Genomic DNA, 20,767 nt, shown 5'->3' with positions numbered 1-20,767 from the left:
GTTAGAAAATATCTGCATGCATTGTTACATAGTCTTGTTGTTATTTATAGTTAATTAGAAAAGACACATCAGAGTGTTCTTGTCTCTATGCATAGAGTGAGGTATCATTTTAAGACTGGCACATTATTTTCCTTCAGTTGATGAATGTTTTCTGTCACTGCTCAATAAGAGATGAGCAACAGTGTGCTGATTTTGGCAGTGTCTGCATTGTGGGGATGTTTAGCTTGTCCTCCCGAATTACAGCTCCATTTATTTCATTCAGTTTCATTAATCTTTTGAATACCCTCATGGCTGATGATATGGCTACTGCTAGTGTTGAGTGGAGGATTAATTACAAGTACTTTCGAGCAATGCATCTATGGAAGCCAGTCCCCCTAAATGATTTGGATGTCATTTTAATTAACACAGAACAGACTTGTAATAGACTGAGAACTCTTTGCAAAGGACAGTCTCCAGAGAGAAGGTCAAGGGAGAGGTAGAAAAGCAGTAAATGTGACCCTCAGGGAAGCCATAAAGTAGGAGCATATTGGAAATTGAAGCTCCAACACATGGTGTTTACTGGTAGGTCATAGCACGCAACTGCAGCATTTATCTGTTTTTTAAAAATGTAATAGCTTTCAGTTTAGAAGATACTTCAACACAGAAATTCCAGCTACCAAGTTCATTTTCTGTGGAGTGGAAAGAGTTACCTACAATGAAACAAAAGCACATACCTAAACTGGTTTAGTAAAAAAAAAAAAAAAAAAAAAAAAAAAAAAAAGTGAATCTTAAATCTCTTTTCTATTTCTTACTGCTGACATGTAAAATGTCATTTTGATTCTGCTCATCTTTTCATCAAAATCATCAACATGTCAAATGCTGTAGAATCATTGAAACATAGGCAAGAAATCCAAGTTCTAAGGCAAGAGAGAAAATAACTCTCATTGTTTTGGGAAAAAAAAAAGTTGTTTGCTAAATGATTTTTTTTTGTTATGGTTCTTATTTCCTCATCAGCTTACATTATAATTTAAAAGATGCACTTCTAGGAGGAAATTTTTGATTCCTAGAAAATTATATGTCTTATTCCTAATGCACTCATTATGTTTGTCAGACTGAGTGATGAGGATGATGAAAATGAAGATAGCTGATGCTTTGGTACACTTAAGTTGTTCCAGGTACTGGTAAAGGCTTTACATCTCTAACATATTTACTTTTCAAACCTTTGATGTAGTTTGTGCTTTTCTTTCACAAATGCAAAAAGGTTTTGTAAAGTACACAAGAATATCTGCCCCAGGTCTGTGCTTTTTCTAGCTCTCTTATCTTTTGCCAACCTAGCATATCTCATTTTCTGTTTCTATTTCTCCTGTTCAGTCTAGAAAGAAAAAAAATATCATTACATTTTTTCATACTAAGTTGTCAGCAGATGTAGGACTATTTGCTCTTCCCCAAATATTTCTTTTATAATGTTTATTTTTTGTTGTCAGTTACTGTGTCTTTGATGACAGAGGACCCTTGTAGCCTCCATAATAGTTGTCATTGACATATCTTTCATGTAACTGGGCCTACTATTCATTATTTCATATTAATGCTGCCCATCTATACTCCCTGAAAAACAAGACTTGAAGCTTATTTCTTAGATTTTACACACACACATTGCCTATCCTTTTTAGGCATCACTTACATCCAAACCATGCTTTCTCACACCGTATGTAATTTGTGTTTGTGTCCTAAGATTTTCTATGCGTTGGCTCCCAGGTTCCTCACTTTCTCCATGCTAATCGCTTTGCCATTTGTAGTGCTCAGACTCATTAAACAAAGTTTATAATCACCAATATTGTAGAATTTCCATGATCTCAGGTTCATCCAGTCCTCTAATTAATCATTAGTTCTCTTTCTAACCTCAACAATTTTCCAATTCCAAATAAACCTCCAAAATATTGATTGTGCAAAGTCACTGTTCCTCTCATGTTTTGTACCCTTATTCCCTACCTTCTCCAGAGAAAAGTCAACAGTTGTTATGACCACTTAGCTTGTAAGCCCCAATTCATTTGCCTTTTGCTTGCTTAATCTTAGGAAACAAACAATTCATGATTAAAGCTATCACTCATCGTTTCCTAGGCCAGCAATATTACAATAGAATGTGACCGGAAGAACCTGTGGAAACCTGTTTAAATTGAATAGTTTCAGGTTACATTTATACTCAGTAGTATCAAGGGAATGATTTTAGCTCAGATTTTTCAAATTAATAAATCTTATTTTCACCTTTCTGTGAAACTTTCTCAAACCATGCCTTTAAAACGCCTTAATTTATAGATAGATACATAGATAGATAGACAGACAGATAGATAGATAGATAGATAGATAGATAGATAGATAGATAGATAGACAGATATGATATATATGATAGAGATAGAGACAGAGATAGATATTTTCGAATTAGCCAGTAGCCAGGAAATCCCATCTCAACAATAAATTCCAGCCGTTCTCATGTAATCTGTTTTCGCTCCTTTATGAGGGGAGACATCATGTTTTTAATAGGCTCAGCCAACTCCTGCTTATATCACTGGAAACAAACTCTGCCTTACTCAAAGCTGTTCTCACCAGTCTGCACTCTACCCACATTAACTTTACCATCATTCTGACTTGAAACATGCTACTATTTATTTAAAAGAAAATAAAAATTCTGCTATTATTTAAATTGCCTTATCAGCTAGCAAGCCATTCTTTCTTCCTTAACAACTGAGTTCTGCGAAACAATTATCTGTACTTACCATCTCACGTTTCTCTTTTTAAACACATTAAGATAGAATACTTACTTCTACCACTTAACCCAAACTGCTTTTGACAAAATCACTTTTGCTAAATCCAGAGGTCACTTATTTTCCTTTAATTATCTCCTCTATCTTATTTTATTGAGCTCACACTCTTTATTCTATTATGTTATAAGTCTTTTGCCTCAACTTTAAATATTTAGTCAGGATCTCTGCCTAAACTAGATGCTCACATGGTTAAGAATTTATTTGGCTATATACTGGGGTATAAATTATGTAGAAACTTAAACTCATATTTTCTCCCAACTTCATTATACTTTTCACACAGTTTCCCTTACACTAGGTAAGAGTAATTCTCCCTTCTTCAGATTCATAAAGTATTTGGGTTATTATTGATTTTCCTCTGTCTTGACAATACTGCTTATATAATGATGCTTCAGCAAAATATATAAACTCAGCCGCTAGAATATCAATATCACACCAGCATCAACTCTGCTATCTTGGTCTAAGACAACACTTGAGCTCATGTATTTCTTTTCTCCCCCCACCCTCATTATTCTCTTCCCTCTCTCCCTGCACATTCCAACCATCTTCTCTCTCTCTCTCTCTCTCTCTCTCTCTGTGTGTTTTAAAAAAGGGTTTCTTTGTTTATATATTATGCACAAGAGTGCAGCATGAACTGCACTGCACTGGAACACTTGTATTTAGTTAATATTTCTTGAGTGAAAGACCTGAAACCTATATTTACTTAGTTATAATATAGATAGTCAAGGTATGTTATTTCACAATTATCTCCTTAAATCCTTTTTTAAAAACTATTGTACAGTAATATTTATTGTTCCATAAAGTGATGATATGTGATAACTGTGATTTTGGTTTTCAAGTAACTGAATTTATTAAGTGCGTAACTAACAGGAATAAAATAAAACAAGAAATAGCAGGTAAAGAGAGCCAGGAGAAAACAATATCATTTGGTCAAGGGTTCAAAACACCAAGCACAGACAACTGGAGTACACCAATTGAGAGAAGAAACAAAAGATAAGACAGTCAAGTCCTGGGCTTACAAATATCTAGCATAATCACACTAGAGAAACCCAGTTCAAGCAGCCAACTGGATTTTTTTTTTAATCCAAAACTTCCAAGATGGACAGATAACGCCTAAAGTTAGACTTCCAAGTAGAGAAGGAATATCAGCAGACAGGTGATATCATCAAATCAGACACTTACAATCAACCAACAGAAACTGACTGAGGCAGTTTAGTAGTCATTAGGAAAGCCCAGTTGACCTATTCTCTATGGATATGGATCCCATGGCTGAAGGGCTTCCTGCTCCTACTTCAGGTATTTTTTTTTATGTGATGGGTTAAACACTAGTAATCTGAGTTAAATATTTTGCTGTGTAGGTGTTCTCAAGGGCATTTTGTTTTTATGAATCTTAGCAGCATGCAATTTCCCCTTTCTCCCCAAGTCCTTACAGGGTTGTGGAGGAGTATGACCCAAGACAGGTACTTTTTCAGAATGCTTGGCATTAATATGCTTGTGACTGAAGTAACCAGAGCAACTGTGCCTCTTAGTTAGCATAGGCAACGCTTAATAATTTACCATGTCCATCAACAGAGGAATGGATACAGAAATTGTGGTATTTTTACACAATGGAATACTACTCAGCAATCAAAAGGAAGGAAATCATGAAATTTGCAGGCAAATGGTGGGATCTAGAAAAGATCATTCTGAGTGAAGTATCCCAGAAGGAGAAAGACAAACTTGGTATATACTCGCTTATATAGACCTACAAGATATGATAAACATAATGAAATCTACACACCTAAAGAAGATAATCAAGAAAGTGGACATGGGTGAAGATGATCAATCCTCATTTAGAAAGACAAATGGGATGTGCATTGAATGTATGACAGGAGTCTACCGCAAAAGGCATCTGAAAGACTCTACCTAGCAGTGTTTCAAAGCAGACACTAAGACTCATAACCAAACCTTGGCAGAGTGCAGGGAATCATATGAAAGCAGGGGAGTTAGTATGATATGGAAAGGATAGGAGCTCGACAAGTACCAAATATATCCGGGCAGAGGGTCTTTTCTGAGACTGACACTCAACCAAGGACCATCTATGGATATAACATAGAACTTCTGCTCGGATGTGGCCCGTGGTAGCTCAGTAACCAAGTAGTTTTCCAAAGTAAGGGGAACAAGGACTATTTCTAACAGGATCTCAAGGGCAGGCTCTTTGACCTCCCCACCCCCCAAGGGAGGAGCAGTCCTGTTAGGCCACAGAGGAGGGCTTTGCAGCCAGCCTTGAAGATACCTGACAAAACAGGGTCAAATGAAAGGGGAGGAGGTCCTCCCCTATCAATGGACTTGGAAAGGGGCAGGGAGGAGACCAGGGAGGGAGTTGGGGAGGAGGAGGGAATGAGGGAGCGGGATACAGCTGGGACACAGAGTTAACAAATTGTAACTAAAAAGAAAAATAAAAATTAAAAAAAATAATTTACCAATATAATGTATATTACACTTATTTAAATACTATACTTAAGTAACATTTTCTATATACAAATCTTTAAATTTTTTCAGTAGTTATCTTTTAGAAGCAACTTCATATGTATTCTCACATAGACACAGAATTGTTATTGCGACAGTAAAGTTTAGTCCACAAATCACTTTTAAAATTTGTCTCAGATGTCCTGCAAAACAAAATTATAACACCTTGTAACTTCAGAATTGTTTCAGATGTATATCAGTGTCCGAGGGTGGTTTTAAAGAGGTGGAAGTACTTAGATATTGAACTCTGCCTCACCAGTAACGATTCATAGAACAATTATTTCCTATAGTAAAATGGTTTGTAATTCTTACATTTATTTTATGCTTACAATTATTCCATTAGCATTTTATATATAAATAATTGAGATGTAGATCTTGTTTTAATTCATGAGATCCTAATTCTAGATATTTACCTTTTATATAAATTATAAGAAAATGGGAATGTTTCCATAGATTCCATATAACATTTAATGATTTTTGATCATCATAAAAATCTGCATTAGGCTCTTTCCTGGGGTCTTCTTTGTCATTTAGCTTCTTTAGGACTATAGATCTTAATATGTTTATCCTATATTATATGCCTAATATCCACTTATAAGTGACTATATACCATGTATGTCTTTCTGCTTCTGGGATACCTCAGTCAGGAAGATTTTTTTCTAGTTCCCACTATTTGCCGGCAAATTTCATGATTTCCTTGTTGTTAATTGCTGACCAGCATTTCATTGCATAAATGTAACACAATTTCTGCATCCATTCTTCAGTTGAGGGACAATGAGATTATTTCTAGATTCTGGCTATTATAAATAAAGCTACTGTGAACATAGTTGAGCAAAACCTCACTCAGAAGGGCAAACAGGATAGATATCAGAAGTAGGAAAAGAGAAGAAAACAGGACAGGGGCCTTCAATATGGGGCCTCTGAAAGACTCTACCCATCATGGTATGGAAGGAGATACTGACTCTTACAGCCAAACTTCAGGCAGAGTGCAGGAAACCTTATGGAAGAAGAGGTAGAGAGAAAGACCTGGAGGAGACAGGAACTGCACAAGGAGATCAACAGAGCCAAAAAACTTGGGCCCTGGAGGGTCCTGCTGAGACTGATACTCCCAACCAAGGAGTATCATGCATGGAGATAACCTAGAATCCCTGAACAGATGTAGTCCATGGCAGCTCAGTGCCCAAGTGGGTTCCCTAGTAAGGGGACCAGGGACTGTCTCCCATGAACTCATTGGCAGGCTAGCTGATCACCAACCCTTGAGGGGAGAGCAGCCTTGCCAGGCCACAGAGGAAGATGATGCAGCCAGCCCTGATGAGACTTGATAGGCTAGGGAAAGATAGGAGAGGAGGTTCTCCCATATCAGTGGACTACAGAAAGGGCATTGAGGGGGGGAGAAGGGAGGGTGGGTAGGACTGGGAGGATACAGAGGAGGTTTCAGGTGGGATCCAAAGTAAATAAATTATAATAAATAAATAAATAAATAAATAAATAAATAAATAAAATTAACTATAAAATCTGCATTAGGAGTCAAGTGTATATGATTTACTTGTCATATGTTAAGGCACTCTATCAATTTTAACATAAATATCAAATTCAATCACCTAACAGTTATTAGAGGATACATACATAGGAACTTTTGAAATGAGCTCTGTCTTTCTTTTATTACTTTACTTATTAACTTTTTCTTTATTATTATTATTATTATTATTATTATTATTACAGTTTATTCACTTTGCATCCTGGCTGTACCTCCTCCCTGATCTCCTCCCAGTCTCCCATCCTTTATTTCTCTTCTACCCCTCTGCCACTCCCCTAGTGAACTGATAAAGGAGGACATCCACCTCTAATATCTGACCCTAGCCTATCAGGTCTCATCAGGAATGGCTGCATCCTCATTAGGGGGAGGTAATCAAAAAGCAGGCAACTGAGTTCAGGCCAGTGACTGCTGCTGCTCTCCTTTGTAAGAAACCAAAATGGAGACTGAGTGCCTATGGGCTTCCTCTGAGCAGGGGTGTCTAGGTCCTCTCCAAGCATGCTCCTAAGTCTCTGTAGGCCCTCTGGCCCAGAAATTTTGGTTTTGTTGGTCTCCTTTTGGAGCTCCTGACCCTTCTAGGTCTTTCTATCTCCCTCTTCTTCTATAATATTCCCTGCACTCTGCCCAATGTTTGTCTATGAGACTCAATACCTGCTTCAACACCCTGCTGGGTAGAATCTTTATAGAAGATTCTATAGAAGACTTTGTAGAAGACTCCTGTCCTGTTCCCTCTCTTCTCCTACTTCAGATGTCTGTCCTGTTTGCCTTCTGAATGAAGATTAAGCCTTTTCCCTAGCGTCCTATGTGTTGTTTAGCTTCTTTAGGACTATAGATTTTACTATATGTATCTTAAATTATATGGCTAATATCTACTTATAAGTGAGTATATACCATATGTGTCTTTCTGCTTCTTGATTACCTCACTCAGGATGATGTTTTCTAGTTCTATCCATTTTCCTGTAAATCTTCACCAACCCTACATCTGACAGAGGGTTAATATCCAGAATATACAGAGAACTCAAGGAGTTAAATACCAACAAACCAAGTAATCCAATTAAAAAATGGGGTACAGAGCTAACAGAATTTTCAACAGAAAAATATTGAAAAGCAGAGAAATACTTAAAGAAATGTTCATTGTCCTTAGTCAGCAGGGAAATGCAAATCAAGATCACCCTAAGATTCTACCTTACACCATCAGAATGGCTCAAACCACAAGGAGAGCAACAGATCCAAAAGGTGTGGGCACAGGGGTCTTTTCTGAGACTGATACTCCAGCCAAGGACCACTCATGGAGATAACTTAGAACCCCTGCACAGAGGTAGCCCATGGCAGTTCAGTGTCCAAGTGGGTTCCCTAGTAATGGGAGTAGGGACTGTCTTTGACAGGAACTGATTGGCCTGCTCTTTGATCACCTCCCCCAGGCGGGGGAGCAGCCTAACCAGGCCACAGAAGATGACAATGCAGCCACTCCTGATGAGATCTGATAGACTAGGATCAGAAGGAGGCTCACAGGTGGGGAAAAGGGAGGGAGGGTGTGGTTGAGAGGGGAGAAGGGAGGGAGCTACAGGGGGGATACAAAGTGAATAAAGTGTAATTAATAAAAATAAAAATAATTATAAAAATTTTGAATATGTATTTAAAATTAAATTACAAACAAAACTCAAAAAAAAAAAAAAACCTCAAGGGACAACACATGCTTGAGAGACTGTGGAGAAAGGGATACTCTCCTCCATTGCTGGTGGGAATGTAAACTTGTACAAACACTTTGGATATCAGTCTGGTGCTTTCTCAGACAATTAGAAATAGTGTTACCTCAAGATCCAGCTATACCTCTCCTGGGCATACATCTGAAAGATGCTCAGCCATACAAGGACATTTGCTCAACTATGTTCATAGCGGCTTTATTCATAATCGCCAGAATCTGGAAACAAAGTAGCTTTCCCTCAACAGAACAATGGATAAGAAACTGCGGTACATTTACACAATGGACTATCACTCAGCAATTATTTACTTTACATCCTTATCATATCTACCTTTCTCCTCTCCCCCGAGTCCCACTCTTTTCCCTTTTCCCCCTATTTTCCCTCCCCTACTCCACAGAAAAGAAGAACCTGCCCTCCCAACCCACCCCACCATATCAAGCTTCATCAAGACTGAGCATGTCCTCTTCCACTGGAGGTCATGATGGAAAAGCAAGAAAAGGAGTTCAGGTCAGAGATATCTCCTGCTCCCCTTTTGGACATTCCCCCCAAACTCTATTCTACCATTATCCCTGCACATCTTGATGGAAATATTAAGTTTGGGTTGAAGATTTTGTGGGTGGGTTGCTGTTCCCCTTCCTCAACTTGGAAGTCCTGTCTGGCTTGGAGGCAGCCTCTTCTGTCTCCTGCTACTAGGAGGCATAGCTAGAGTCATTCCCATCTCCTCCAGGGAGCCTACCCCATTGTAGGTCTCCAGCTTGTCTCAGAGATGACCTTGTCTCGGGTTTCTCTTCTCTCTCCAACCCTCTGGTCTCCTGCCCCATGAAATAAAGATAAAGATCATATGCCTATCTTTTGAAGATCATGAATAATATACGTTCTAGATATATCTGTAGAAAGTAATTGTATTAATGCTCTGTGTTCAGAATTGTGAGCTACCAAGTTTATGCAGCTAGTCTATCAGTAATGTTTTAGTTGGAATCTTGGCTACATTTTTGGTGTCTTACCCATCAATAAATCAGGTTGAGGTTTTTACCCTCATATATTGTCACTTATAGTTACTTTTAAGTGTTTTGTTGTGTATGCAATGGCTACGTAATTTTCTGATCACTTTATAGAATAATTACTCTTCCACAACTACTATTTCTGAAGTATGAGTGTGCACATATGCATGTGTGTGCGTGTGCGTGTGTGTGTGTGTGTGTGTGTGTGTGTTGTAGCTGTCAGCACTGTTCGTCATTACTAATGAAGCCATATACTAAGGGCATTGATTCTTCTTGACCAGAATTGTAATAACCATTCACTAATGGTTGAGCATATGCATAATGTGAAGAGTTCCTGGAGCCACTACTAAAAATGGAGTTTCCTTCCACTCGCGACAGCCTGTTTAAAAATCAATGAATATATTTTAGAAGAGTAACTGTTGTGGAAGAAGTAGAGGACAAGCCTAGCTTATTTGTCACTCAGGGTCTCTGTGTGTAGCCACGCTGCCCTTAAGCCTATGATTACCTTTTCTCACCTTCCTGAGTGGGAATTTCCTGCAGATGGAACATGACTAACTGGAGATAGACAGATTGTGAAGAGCAAGCATCAACAAAAATTCTAAAGAAATTTGGGAGGTCCTCATTAACAGGTTATAACACAATGCAGGTGCATCATTTTTATTTTTTACCCTGATACTTCCTTTTAAATTATATCAAGGAAAGAATCCAGTGGTGTGTTTAAAAGTAATACTATAATATTGTGAGAACTTGGAAATATCTGAGTTATACAATAACACTTCGTATTTTATGACTGTTATTTTTCTGCAGAAATGAGAAAACAAAGTTCTTATTTCGTATGATTATCTATTTTCCTTTATAAATCAAGACTGCCAGTCTGAATAGTAGCAACAACAGCACAATAGTTCCATGGTCCTTGCATTTGTCAAGGTATTGTCCAAGTGTATGCCTACACTGCTTACCCTGTAGAGATTTATTATTCCTGAACTTAGTGATTCAAATATTTATGTACTGTGAATTTCACATTTGCACATAAAAATATGTAAACAATTTCTCTGGCTTTTCTATAAAGAGAGTTAGACAGCACAAGCTTCTTCTAATTATATTTGAAGAATATACCTTACTTGAACTTGAAGAGGTTATGTTGAGCTCCTGGAAGTTACAGTACTTTTCCTGTTGCTAGGATAAAATCACCTGAACAAAGGAGCTTCAAAAACATATGTTCTTAGTTTAGTTCAGTGTTTGAGTGTATAGTGCACCAAGATGGGAAGTCCTGGTGGCAGGACCTTGAGACAACTGATCAAGTTTGATGGTCAGGAGACAGATTGATAGATACAAGTGGTCAGCTTCTCTTTCTGTCATCCAGGGCCCATTCCCACAGTATGGTAAAGCCCACTTTTAGGGTGAGCCTTCCCAATCCAGATAACCTAACCAAGTTACTTTTCCACAGGCATTGCCTAAAATAAAGGTAACTGAGATAATCCCTCACTTGAGATGCATACAGTTTTATATTCTAGGTCATTTTAAATTTTGTAAGGTTGACAAAAGGCATTAATGAGTGGTATTCATATGGAAGATCATTATCACTCTGCTAATGACAGGAAATAAAATAATTCTCCCATAGTAGTGGAAGGAGAATAAGCTTTCTGTAGTGAAGCTATGGCTTAGAAAGTCACAGAACATATATTTACAACTTGGAAGTAATCCCACCTCTTTGTGTTGATCTGTAGGTGAACAACTAGCTTCTCACAACTAACTTAAATTTTCCTTTCAGGTCTGCCATAAACACCCGGTTAAGAATCTTCCAGTTAAAGAGATGTAGTCTTTCATAATTTTATTTCAGTTTACTTTATTTTAAAATTTCAAAACATACTGAAAAGTTTGTTCTATTTATTTTTTAAATTTTTTATCATTAGCATTTATTACAATTTATTCAATTTGTTTCCCTGCTGTGGATGCCTCTCTTGTCCCCTCCCAATCCCAATCCTTCCCTCTTCTCCCCCTAAGCCACTCCCCTAGTCCACTGATAGGAGAAGTCCTCCTCCTCCTCTTCTATTTGACCCTAGCCTATGAAATTTCATCAGCACTGGTTGCATTATCTTCCTCTGTGGCCTGGTGAGGCTGCACCACCACCCCCTCACCAGGAGATAAGCCAGCTTGTCACTGAATTCATGCCAGAGAAAGCCCCTGTTCCCCTTTCTAGGGACCCCACTTGGATACTGACTCTATGGCCTACATCTGAGCCAGAGTTTTAGGTCCTCTCCATGCATTATCCTTGGTTGTAGTATCAGTCTCTGCAGGACTCCCAGGGCTCAGATTTTTTGGCTCTGTTGGTCTCCTTTTAGAGCTCCTGTCCCCTCCAGGTCTCTCTTTATCCCCCTTATTTCAAAAGACTACCTACATTCTGCCCAAAGTTTGGCTATGACTCTCAGCCTCTGCTTTACTACCTTGATTAGTAGAGTCTTTCAGAGGTCATCTGTGGTAGGCTCCTATCCTGTTTCCTGTCTTCACCTGATTCCTATGTCTTTTGGGTTTGTCCTTCTGAATGAGGATTGAGCATCTTCCCAAGGTCTTCCTTGTTGTTTAGCTACTTTAGTGTATAGATTTTAGTATTTTTATCCTATATTATATGACTAATATCCACTTATGACTGAGTACATACCTTGTGTATCTTTCTGCTTCTGGGTATATCCCAGCTGTAGCCCTCTCCCTCATCCTCTTCCAATCCCATTCTTTCTCCCTCTTCATTTCCCATGTCCCTCCCTCTGTCCACTGGTAGGGGAGGTCCTCCTCCCCTTCCATCTGACCTTAGCCTATCAGGTCTCATCAGGAATGGCTTCTCTTTTCTTCTTCTGTGGCCTGCTATTCCCCCAGGGGGAGGTGATCAAAGAGCCAGCCACTGAGTTGATGTCAGATACAGAGCCTACTCCCCTTACTAGGGAACCCACTTGGAGTCAGAGCTGCCATTGGCTACATCTAAACAAGGGGTCTTGGCTGTCTCCATGCACGGTCCTTGGTTGAAGTATCAGTCACAGAAAAGACCCCTGTGCCCAGATTTTTTGGTTCTTTTGCTCTCCTTGTGGAGTTCCTGTCCCCTCCAGATCTTTCTATCTCTTTCTTCTTTCATAAGATTCTCTGCACTCTGCCCAACGTTTGGCTATGAATATCAATAAGCATCTGCTTTGATACCCTACTGGGTAGAGTCTTTCAGAGACCCTGTGTGGTAGGCTCCTGTTCTCTGTTTAAGTGGATATTAGTCATATAATATAGGATAAACATACTAAAATATATACTCTTAAAGAAGCTAATCAAGAAGGAGGACCCTAGGGATGTTGTTCAATCCTCACTCAGAAAGCAAATGGGATAGACATCAGAAGCAGGAGAAAACATGGCAAGGTTTGAGGGGTAGAAAACTAAAGATTGTTTAGATAATAGTTTTGGTTGGAGAACTGACAGTTCTCTATTCCTCAGCATATCAGTTCATCTTTAACTATTATATGAATGTGTAAACTCTGGAAATATTAAAATACAGATTCTGATTAATAAATTGATATATTAGGGATCTATTTCTCTAACAACTTCCTATGTTTGATCTGTTGTGAACAGACAACTACATTTTGAATGAAGCAGGTATTAACTATTTTATTCAGATGGACTATCATATCTTCTCTCCTGATCATAATATTCTCTCCATAACCTTGAATAATTGCAAGAACTTATTAAATATTGTACTTGTTTCTGAAGGTCATGTAACTAATTTTGTACAGTTGAAGGTTAAGCACCCAATAATGTGGAAGTAAGTAATAAGGTATTTACTCTTAAAATGCTGTGAACTACAGTAATGACTGGCACTGGTGAACATATTATAGGAGTAACCAAATGCTTTATAATTGGATTAATGGGCAATTCTAAAAATAAAACCCATGACTACTACTGTTAAATGGATCAAGAATATGAGAGGACCTAAGGCTAACCTACAATTATTAATCTGCTAAATTAACATAATAATAGACTACCATAATACATATATTTACATCTATAGGTTATCCCAGCTCTTATCTTTATCCAAAATATTTTCATTGTGCAGAAGATGGCAATTAATACAGAGACTGACAACTTGCCAGCCTTTTAAGACTAAAATACTGTGGCATGCTCGCATCTGACAGGGACAAATGTATAACCCCTCACTCCAAATACACATATTCTCCATTGTTCAGGATCATCATAGAAGAGGAGATATGAAAGGTTGTTAGACACAGATAGAGTGGAGGGTTCCTTGAAAATGATATTTTCCTGACATGACTGATCCACTGCACATTTGAACTTATGGTGGCTGTGGCTACGTGGACAAGACATGCAAGGAGAAAAAGCCTGGGAAAACATGCAGGTTTTGCTAGAATGAAAAACAAAAGCATGCAAATGCTGTGAGTAAAAGAGGTGTTGGAGAGCCTGCACAAAATACATTCTAGATTAGGACAAAGAGTAAGGTGTGTGTGTGTGTGTGTGTGTGTGTGTGTGTATGTGTGTGTGTGTGTGTTTGTGAATATCTATCTATCTTTCTATCGTTACTTTGATACAAGATCTCATTATTTAGCATTAGTCGACCTTGAACTTTCTAAGTATCCCAGGCTGTCATCTGTTTTAACCTTTGATCCTCCTGTCTTTGATTCTGGAATCCAGAGATTATTTGCTAACATGAGCAATATGACATTGCTGCTTAAGTTGTAAGGAATTTGGTTTACTGTAGGCACTTTAATAATTCTACATATCATTGTTCCTGTGTTCATATAAGTAAGTAAAATGTAGGTAACACAAATGGTTCTGTGAAGTTTGTTTGCCTGATTGTAGTCGGTGACATGCAGGGCATTATTGTGTTTCTTCTGCCCAAAATTTATATTATTGGTATTATTGAAGCAAAGGCATTTGTTTTCTTTAAAAAAAAAAAAGAAAAGAAAGGCTTTTATAATCTTAGCAAGATTTTAAGCTGATTTCCATGTTTATAATGTAATTAAACATAGGCAGATTAAATCCAATAAAACTGTACTAATCAAAATATTATAGATTTAAAATACTATAGATGTTTATTTATTGAGAAGTGTGTGTGCATCCTTTTTCCAAGATCTGATTTTATATTCTGAATAAGTTTGATGGCTTATATGGCCTGACTATCTCAGGAAAAGCATTGTATCCAAATAAGAGAGTAACTCTATAATGATTTTAATGAATTGGAGTTTATATAATAATGGCTATATAATATATAATATAATATATAATAATAGATGTTCTCATATATTCTATTTTTTTCTGCTTTTTTGAGACAGGTGGGAGGCTATGTATTCTGTGTATTCTGTATTTTCTTTGTCCTTGAATTGTCAAACTTTCTGCCTCAGTCCTCTCAGAGATGAAATTTATATTTGCTTTTTAAAAATTATCTTTTTTATTTTTTTGAATTTTATTGTTTTCTTATCCGTTACATTTTATTAACTCTGTATCCCAGCCGTGTCCCGATCCCTCATTCCCTTCCAGTCCCTCCCTCCCTTCCTCATCTCCACCGTGCTCCTTTCCAAGTCCACTGATGGGGGGGACCTCCTCCCCATTCATCTGATCCTGTTTTATCAGGTATCTTCAGGACTGGCTGCAAAGCTCTCCTCTGTGGCCTAACAGGACTGCTCCTCCCTTGGGGGGTGGGGAGGCCAAAGAGCCAGTCATTGAGTTCCTGTTAGAAATAGTCCTTGTTCCCCTCACTATGGGAAACCAATTGGTTACTGAGCTACCACAGGCTACATCTGAGCAGAGGTTCTAGGTTATATCCATACATGGTCCTTGGTTGAATGTCAGTCTCAGAAAAGACCCTGTGCCCAGATATATTTGGTCCTTGTGGAGCTCCTATCCTTTCCCCATCATACTAACTCCCCTTCTTTCTTATGATTCCCTGTACTCTGCCAAAGGTTTGGTCATGAGTCTTTGCTTTGAAAACACTGCTAGTTAGAGTCTTTCAGATGCACTCAGTAGACTCCGGTCATACGTTCAATGCACATCCCATCTGTCTTTCTAAAGGAGGATTGATCATCTTACCCCATGTCCGCTCTCTTGATTATCTCTTTTAGGTGTATAGATTTCATTATGTTTATCATATTTTATAGTTCTATATAAATGAGTATATACCGTGTTTGTCTTTCTCCTTCTGGGATATTTCACTCAGGATGATCTTTTCTAGATCCCACCATTTGCCTGCAAATTTCATGATTTCCTCCTCTTTGATTGCTGAGTGTAAAAATACCACAATTTCTGTACCCATTCCTCTGTTGATGGACATCTGGGTTGTTTCCAGGTTCTGGCTATTACAAATAAAGCTGCTATAAACTTGGTTGAGCAAATTTCCCTTTTGTGTACTTGAGCAAACTTTGGGTATATACCTAGCAGTGGTATAGCTGGGTCTTTTTTATCATTTATCATTTGAAGTATGATACTTTTTTCTTTCTATCTAGTCTGATTTCACATACTACAAACTAAATGCAGTTTCCTCTTCTTCCTCTCCCTGAGCTATTCTCTCCCACCGCCCCCTCTCTCAGATCCACTCCTGCAGAAAAGGTCAGATCTCCCAGGAATATCAGCCAAACACGGCATATCAAGTTACAGTAAAACTAGGCACATACCCACAAATCAAGACAGGATGAGGCAACCAAGTACAAGAAAGAGGGTCTGAAAAGCAGGCAAAAAAAGTCAGAGACAGTCTTCGTTTCCACTATTACAAATCCCATACTAACACCAAGCTACACAACCATAGCATATCATGTATGCAGAGGGCCAGGGTTAAACCCGTACATGCTCCCTGATTGCTGGTTCAGTCTCTGTGAGCTGCTGTGAGCCCTTGTTGTTTATGGGTTTTCTTGTGGTGTCTTGACAGATCTGGTGCCTGCAATCATTCCTCCACCTCTTACACAGAATTCCTCAAGCTCTGCTTAATGTTTGCTTGTAGGTGTCTGCATCCGTTTCCATCCGTTGCTGGATGACGCCTCTCTGGATGTGATTATACACGGCTCATGTTTATGAGTACAGCAGAATATCATTAGGAATCAATGTGTGTGCCCATAAAAGACAGAGCATGTGTGCACACTAGTCATGTTTGTTTGTGTCCTTGGTCTTTAGGTTATACAGCCTCTGAGTCCTGGACTTCAAGGCAGTGTCAGGGTTGAGCCCCTGTCATTGCGTGGTGGTTGGCTATTCCCACAAGTTCTGCTCCACTTTTACCCCAGAACATTTTCAGGCAAGACAAATTGTAAGTTGAGGTTCTGTGACTGGTGGGTGTTCCAATCTCTCCACTGTGAGTCTTGTCTGTTTATAGAAGAAGGCTTGCTCAGACTCCCTTTCCCCCATTACTAGGAATCTTTGTAGATTCCAGGCAGTTTCCATTGCACTACATTTCTCTCACCCCACTGAAAGGCCAAGCAATTCCAGTTGTCTATCGCAGTATTCTCTTGTCTTTTGACATTTAATAGTTGTTTGTCCAAGGTAGGTTGCATGCCCTCCAGCTTCAATAGATTGTTAAAAAAAATTGTAATAAGAAAACTTGGATATTGTCATTATATTTATTAAACATAAAAGATCTAGGACAGTAAAATCTACAGTAGTGTTTATAACTGCTGATACACCAAATCATAAGTACAAATTGAAAACATACATAAAGAGAGGAGCACCTCCTGTTTTCAGGGAAGAAACAGAACATTATTCCACCAATGTTATTTTCAGTACAATATTTAATGCTTCAATGAGAGTCTCTTATTAAAACTCACCTCTTAGTTTTTCTAGTAGAAAGGAGGTATATTGTGGGAAGGGGAAGGGGTGGGAGAGTGAGAGCAGGGAGGTATCCATGACAAAGAGAGACAGAAGAATACAGGGTAAGTGAACCAAGAGTGATCATAAGAGAAAGAGAGCTAGGGAGGCTGGTCCTCCTATCAGACACACACCCTGTGCACCTGCCACAGCAGATGATGATGTCACAGGTTTCTAGGCCCCTGAAAGCCTCTGAAGACAGGCCAGCTGAGTCACATCTTACACCAACCTCTCTCCCTTTTCAGTTAATTAAAATATAAGGAACTAGGTGGTGAGGCGGGAATGAGGACACATCATTCAAAGGCTGCTTTCTGTTGACTTGAGGGCGACAGACATCTTTGGGGAAACCTAGGAGAATTTGGAGAAGGATTTGGCGAAGTCCTGGGAGAGATGCTATGTTAGTACTGTTCAGGATCTGTGAGAACATCTGGGGATAGGAAGGTCCAGCTGATGAAGTAATCTGGGAGGTTAGACTGGACCACCTGTTGCTTTGTCGCTGTCCGGGATGCAGGAAACACCTGCACCTGGCAGGATACTGGAACACATATACAGGCAGAAGACAAAGTTCAGTAGGTAAGGGAGAAAATTAATTTTTTAGATGTACATTTGAAGCTTTTGGACCCGTGGTTGTGGTAGCTGGGGAAGGGGAGCCCCAAAACTAGGGAAAGGAGGAGGAGTCCCACCCTCTGAAATAGGTGATAGTTGGGAAACTTGGGCTGTTGGTTGACAGTATTTATCTGGACTCCATCTGACCTGAGAAGTGGATTCAGGTGGATTTCCTGTAGCTTATAACTATTTCCTGTAGCATATAACTATTTCCTTAGCTCCATAACTAGTCCTTAAAACTCGCTTCTTTTGTAGTGTCCTGTACTTTAAGCATACTGCACTGGTGGTATGACTGGAAGAAAATTTAATTAAGTTAATAATTATTTCTTTTATACATACATGCATTTAGGTTAATGAGCACATACAACAAAACTTGCCACACATTTCTTCTAATATATAAAGTCCCTTTTGAAGCAGTAAGTGATATTCATTTATTTCTAGTTTCCTCCTCAGTGTTAGGAATGTGTAATGATGTGTGCACCTATTGCAGTGATTTAACTGAATATTTACATATCTTTAATAACTCCCGTTGTCAGCAAAGCATCTTTCATTGAGGCAGGTAGGACGCTACAAAACTAAGATGCTTCAAGTCAGATATGTCCATTGAGAGTCTTATTTTCTTTATGTCCATGGCCAGTATCATAAACATCAAGATAAATATCAAAGTCCTCAACATGGTAATGATTTCAAGTGATGAAAATTCACTCTAAATTAATAAATATTTAAAGTCAATATTTTATTGATGTTTCATCAAAAGGCATGAATATATGTGTCTGGGTTTATATAATTATTTATTTTTTGATAATAAGAATAGTTTTTTTTCTCCAAATACATTTGGACTTTATTTATAATAAACTACATACAGAGAGACTTCCCAAGTGTCTGATGGAGTTAAAGTATAGATAGTTATATTTTCACAGTTAAGCTTAAGTTGTTTAGAATGTAAGGAAATGTTTTACACCCTAGAACATTAATTTTTTAATTAAATTTTTATTTTTTTACATTAATTACATTTTACTCACTTTGAGTCCCAGCTGTAAATCCTTCCCTCATTCCCTCCCAATCTCATCCTTCCTCCCTCATCTCTTCCTGTTCTGCTCTCCAAGTCCACCAATAGGGGAAGTCCACCTCCCCTTCCATTGGACTTTAGATTATCAGGTCTCATCAGGACTGACTGCAATGTCCTCCTCTATCGCTTCTCAGCCTTTTCGTTAAGATCATGTGTAGTATCTGTTCTTTAAACCATCTTTTTTAAATATCTTTTTTTATTAGAACATTAATTTTTAAGTTCATAAATACAGATATAGTTTTATGAGTGGGTACTAAATGTTCTATTTCGTAAAAACTTACTTTATTTTACCCTAAAAAGCATTTTGATTGATGAATATTATAACCACATTTATACTTTTGACTGAAAATATTTTACTGTAAATTCTACTTGAATATCCTTTGCATCATTGCAACAATCTAAAAAACAAACAAGCAAAACAAAACAAAAAACCTCTCATAGCTTGATACATTTTGTTTTATCTTAATTTTTTTCTGTTTCTTATTCCCTGTTAAATCGTTTAGATGACTTCAAACATTGTCTAATAAATGCAAAATATGTCTTGTTTCATGCAGTTTCTGTGAAAGTTAGTAGACAATTTTTCAAAATAAGGAGAGCATGGCTTTGTTGTTGAGACAAAAGGAAAACATTTTAGAAAATAAGAATGGATATTATCCTACAGTACAACTTAAAGTAAAAAATACAATAGTCTTTAAAAGCATCGTTTTGTAATCAGGGACATAGCCCAGGTAGTAAACTGCTGATTATGTAAGTTTCATGACCTGAATTTGGATCCCGGATACCATGTAATTTGGGTGGTAAAGCTGGAAACAACGGGATCCCACAGCTTGCTAGCAAACTATTTTTCTTGAGTCAGTGTCCACAGTATTTAGTAGAAGACCATGTCTAAAAATACAGGATGGAGAATTGATAAGAAAGAAAGCCTTGTCAACATCTAAGGAGATGATCATGTGGTTTTTCTCCGTTAGTTTGTTTATGTGGTGGATCACATTGATGGATTACCATATATTGAACCACCCCTGCATGCCTGGGATGAAGCCTACTTGGTCATAGTGGATGATGTCTTTGATGTGTTCTTGGATTCGGTTTGCAAGTATTTTGTTGAGTATTTTTGCATCAATGTTCATGAGAGAGAGTGGCCTGACATTCTCTTTCTTTGTTGGGTCTTTGTGAGATTTAAGTACCAAGGGGACTGTGGCTTCATAGAATGAGTTTGGTAGTGTTCCTTCTGTTTCTATCTTGTGGAATAGTTTGAAGAGTATTCGTGTTAGCTCTTCTTTGAAGGTCTGGTAGAAACCATCTGCTGAAACCATCTGGCCCTGGGCTTTTTATGCATGGTAGACTTTTGATGACAGCTTCTATTTCTTTAGGGGATATAGGATTATTTAACTGGTTTACCTGGACTTGATTCAGCTTTGGCATATTGAATTGGTCAAGAAAATTTTCCATTTCATTTAGATTTTCAAATTTTGTGGCATATAGACTTTGGAAGTAAGACCTAATTATTGTTTGGATTTCTTCAGTGTCTGTGGTTATGTCCCCCTTTTCATTTCTGATTTTGCTGATTTGGATAGTTTCTCTCTGCCTTTTAGGTAGTTTGGCTAAGGGTTTGTCTATCTTGTTGATTTTCTCAAAGAACCAGCTCTTGGTTTCATTGATTCTTTGAATTGTTTTATTTGTTTCTAATTTATTGATTTCGACCCTGAGTTTGATTGTTTCCA

General features: G+C 38.0%; 1 protein-coding gene and 1 pseudogene across 7 annotated transcripts in view; both read left to right on the top strand.

Moving 5' to 3' along the window:
- Lingo2 (leucine rich repeat and Ig domain containing 2) overlaps positions 1–20,767 on the top strand; it is a 1,311,965-nt gene that overhangs the window by 469,545 nt on the left and 821,653 nt on the right. The window lies entirely within an intron of this gene.
- On the top strand, positions 19,169–19,256 carry LOC129670867 (U2 spliceosomal RNA; annotated as a pseudogene).

The sequence above is a fragment of the Psammomys obesus genome, unplaced genomic scaffold (assembly GCF_907164565.1).
Source record: "Psammomys obesus unplaced genomic scaffold, mPsaObe1.curated_primary_1811, whole genome shotgun sequence".
NCBI lineage: Eukaryota > Metazoa > Chordata > Mammalia > Rodentia > Muridae > Psammomys > Psammomys obesus.
Note: the sequence above shows the minus strand (reverse complement) of the source record. Positions and strands in the feature narration are given on the sequence as shown.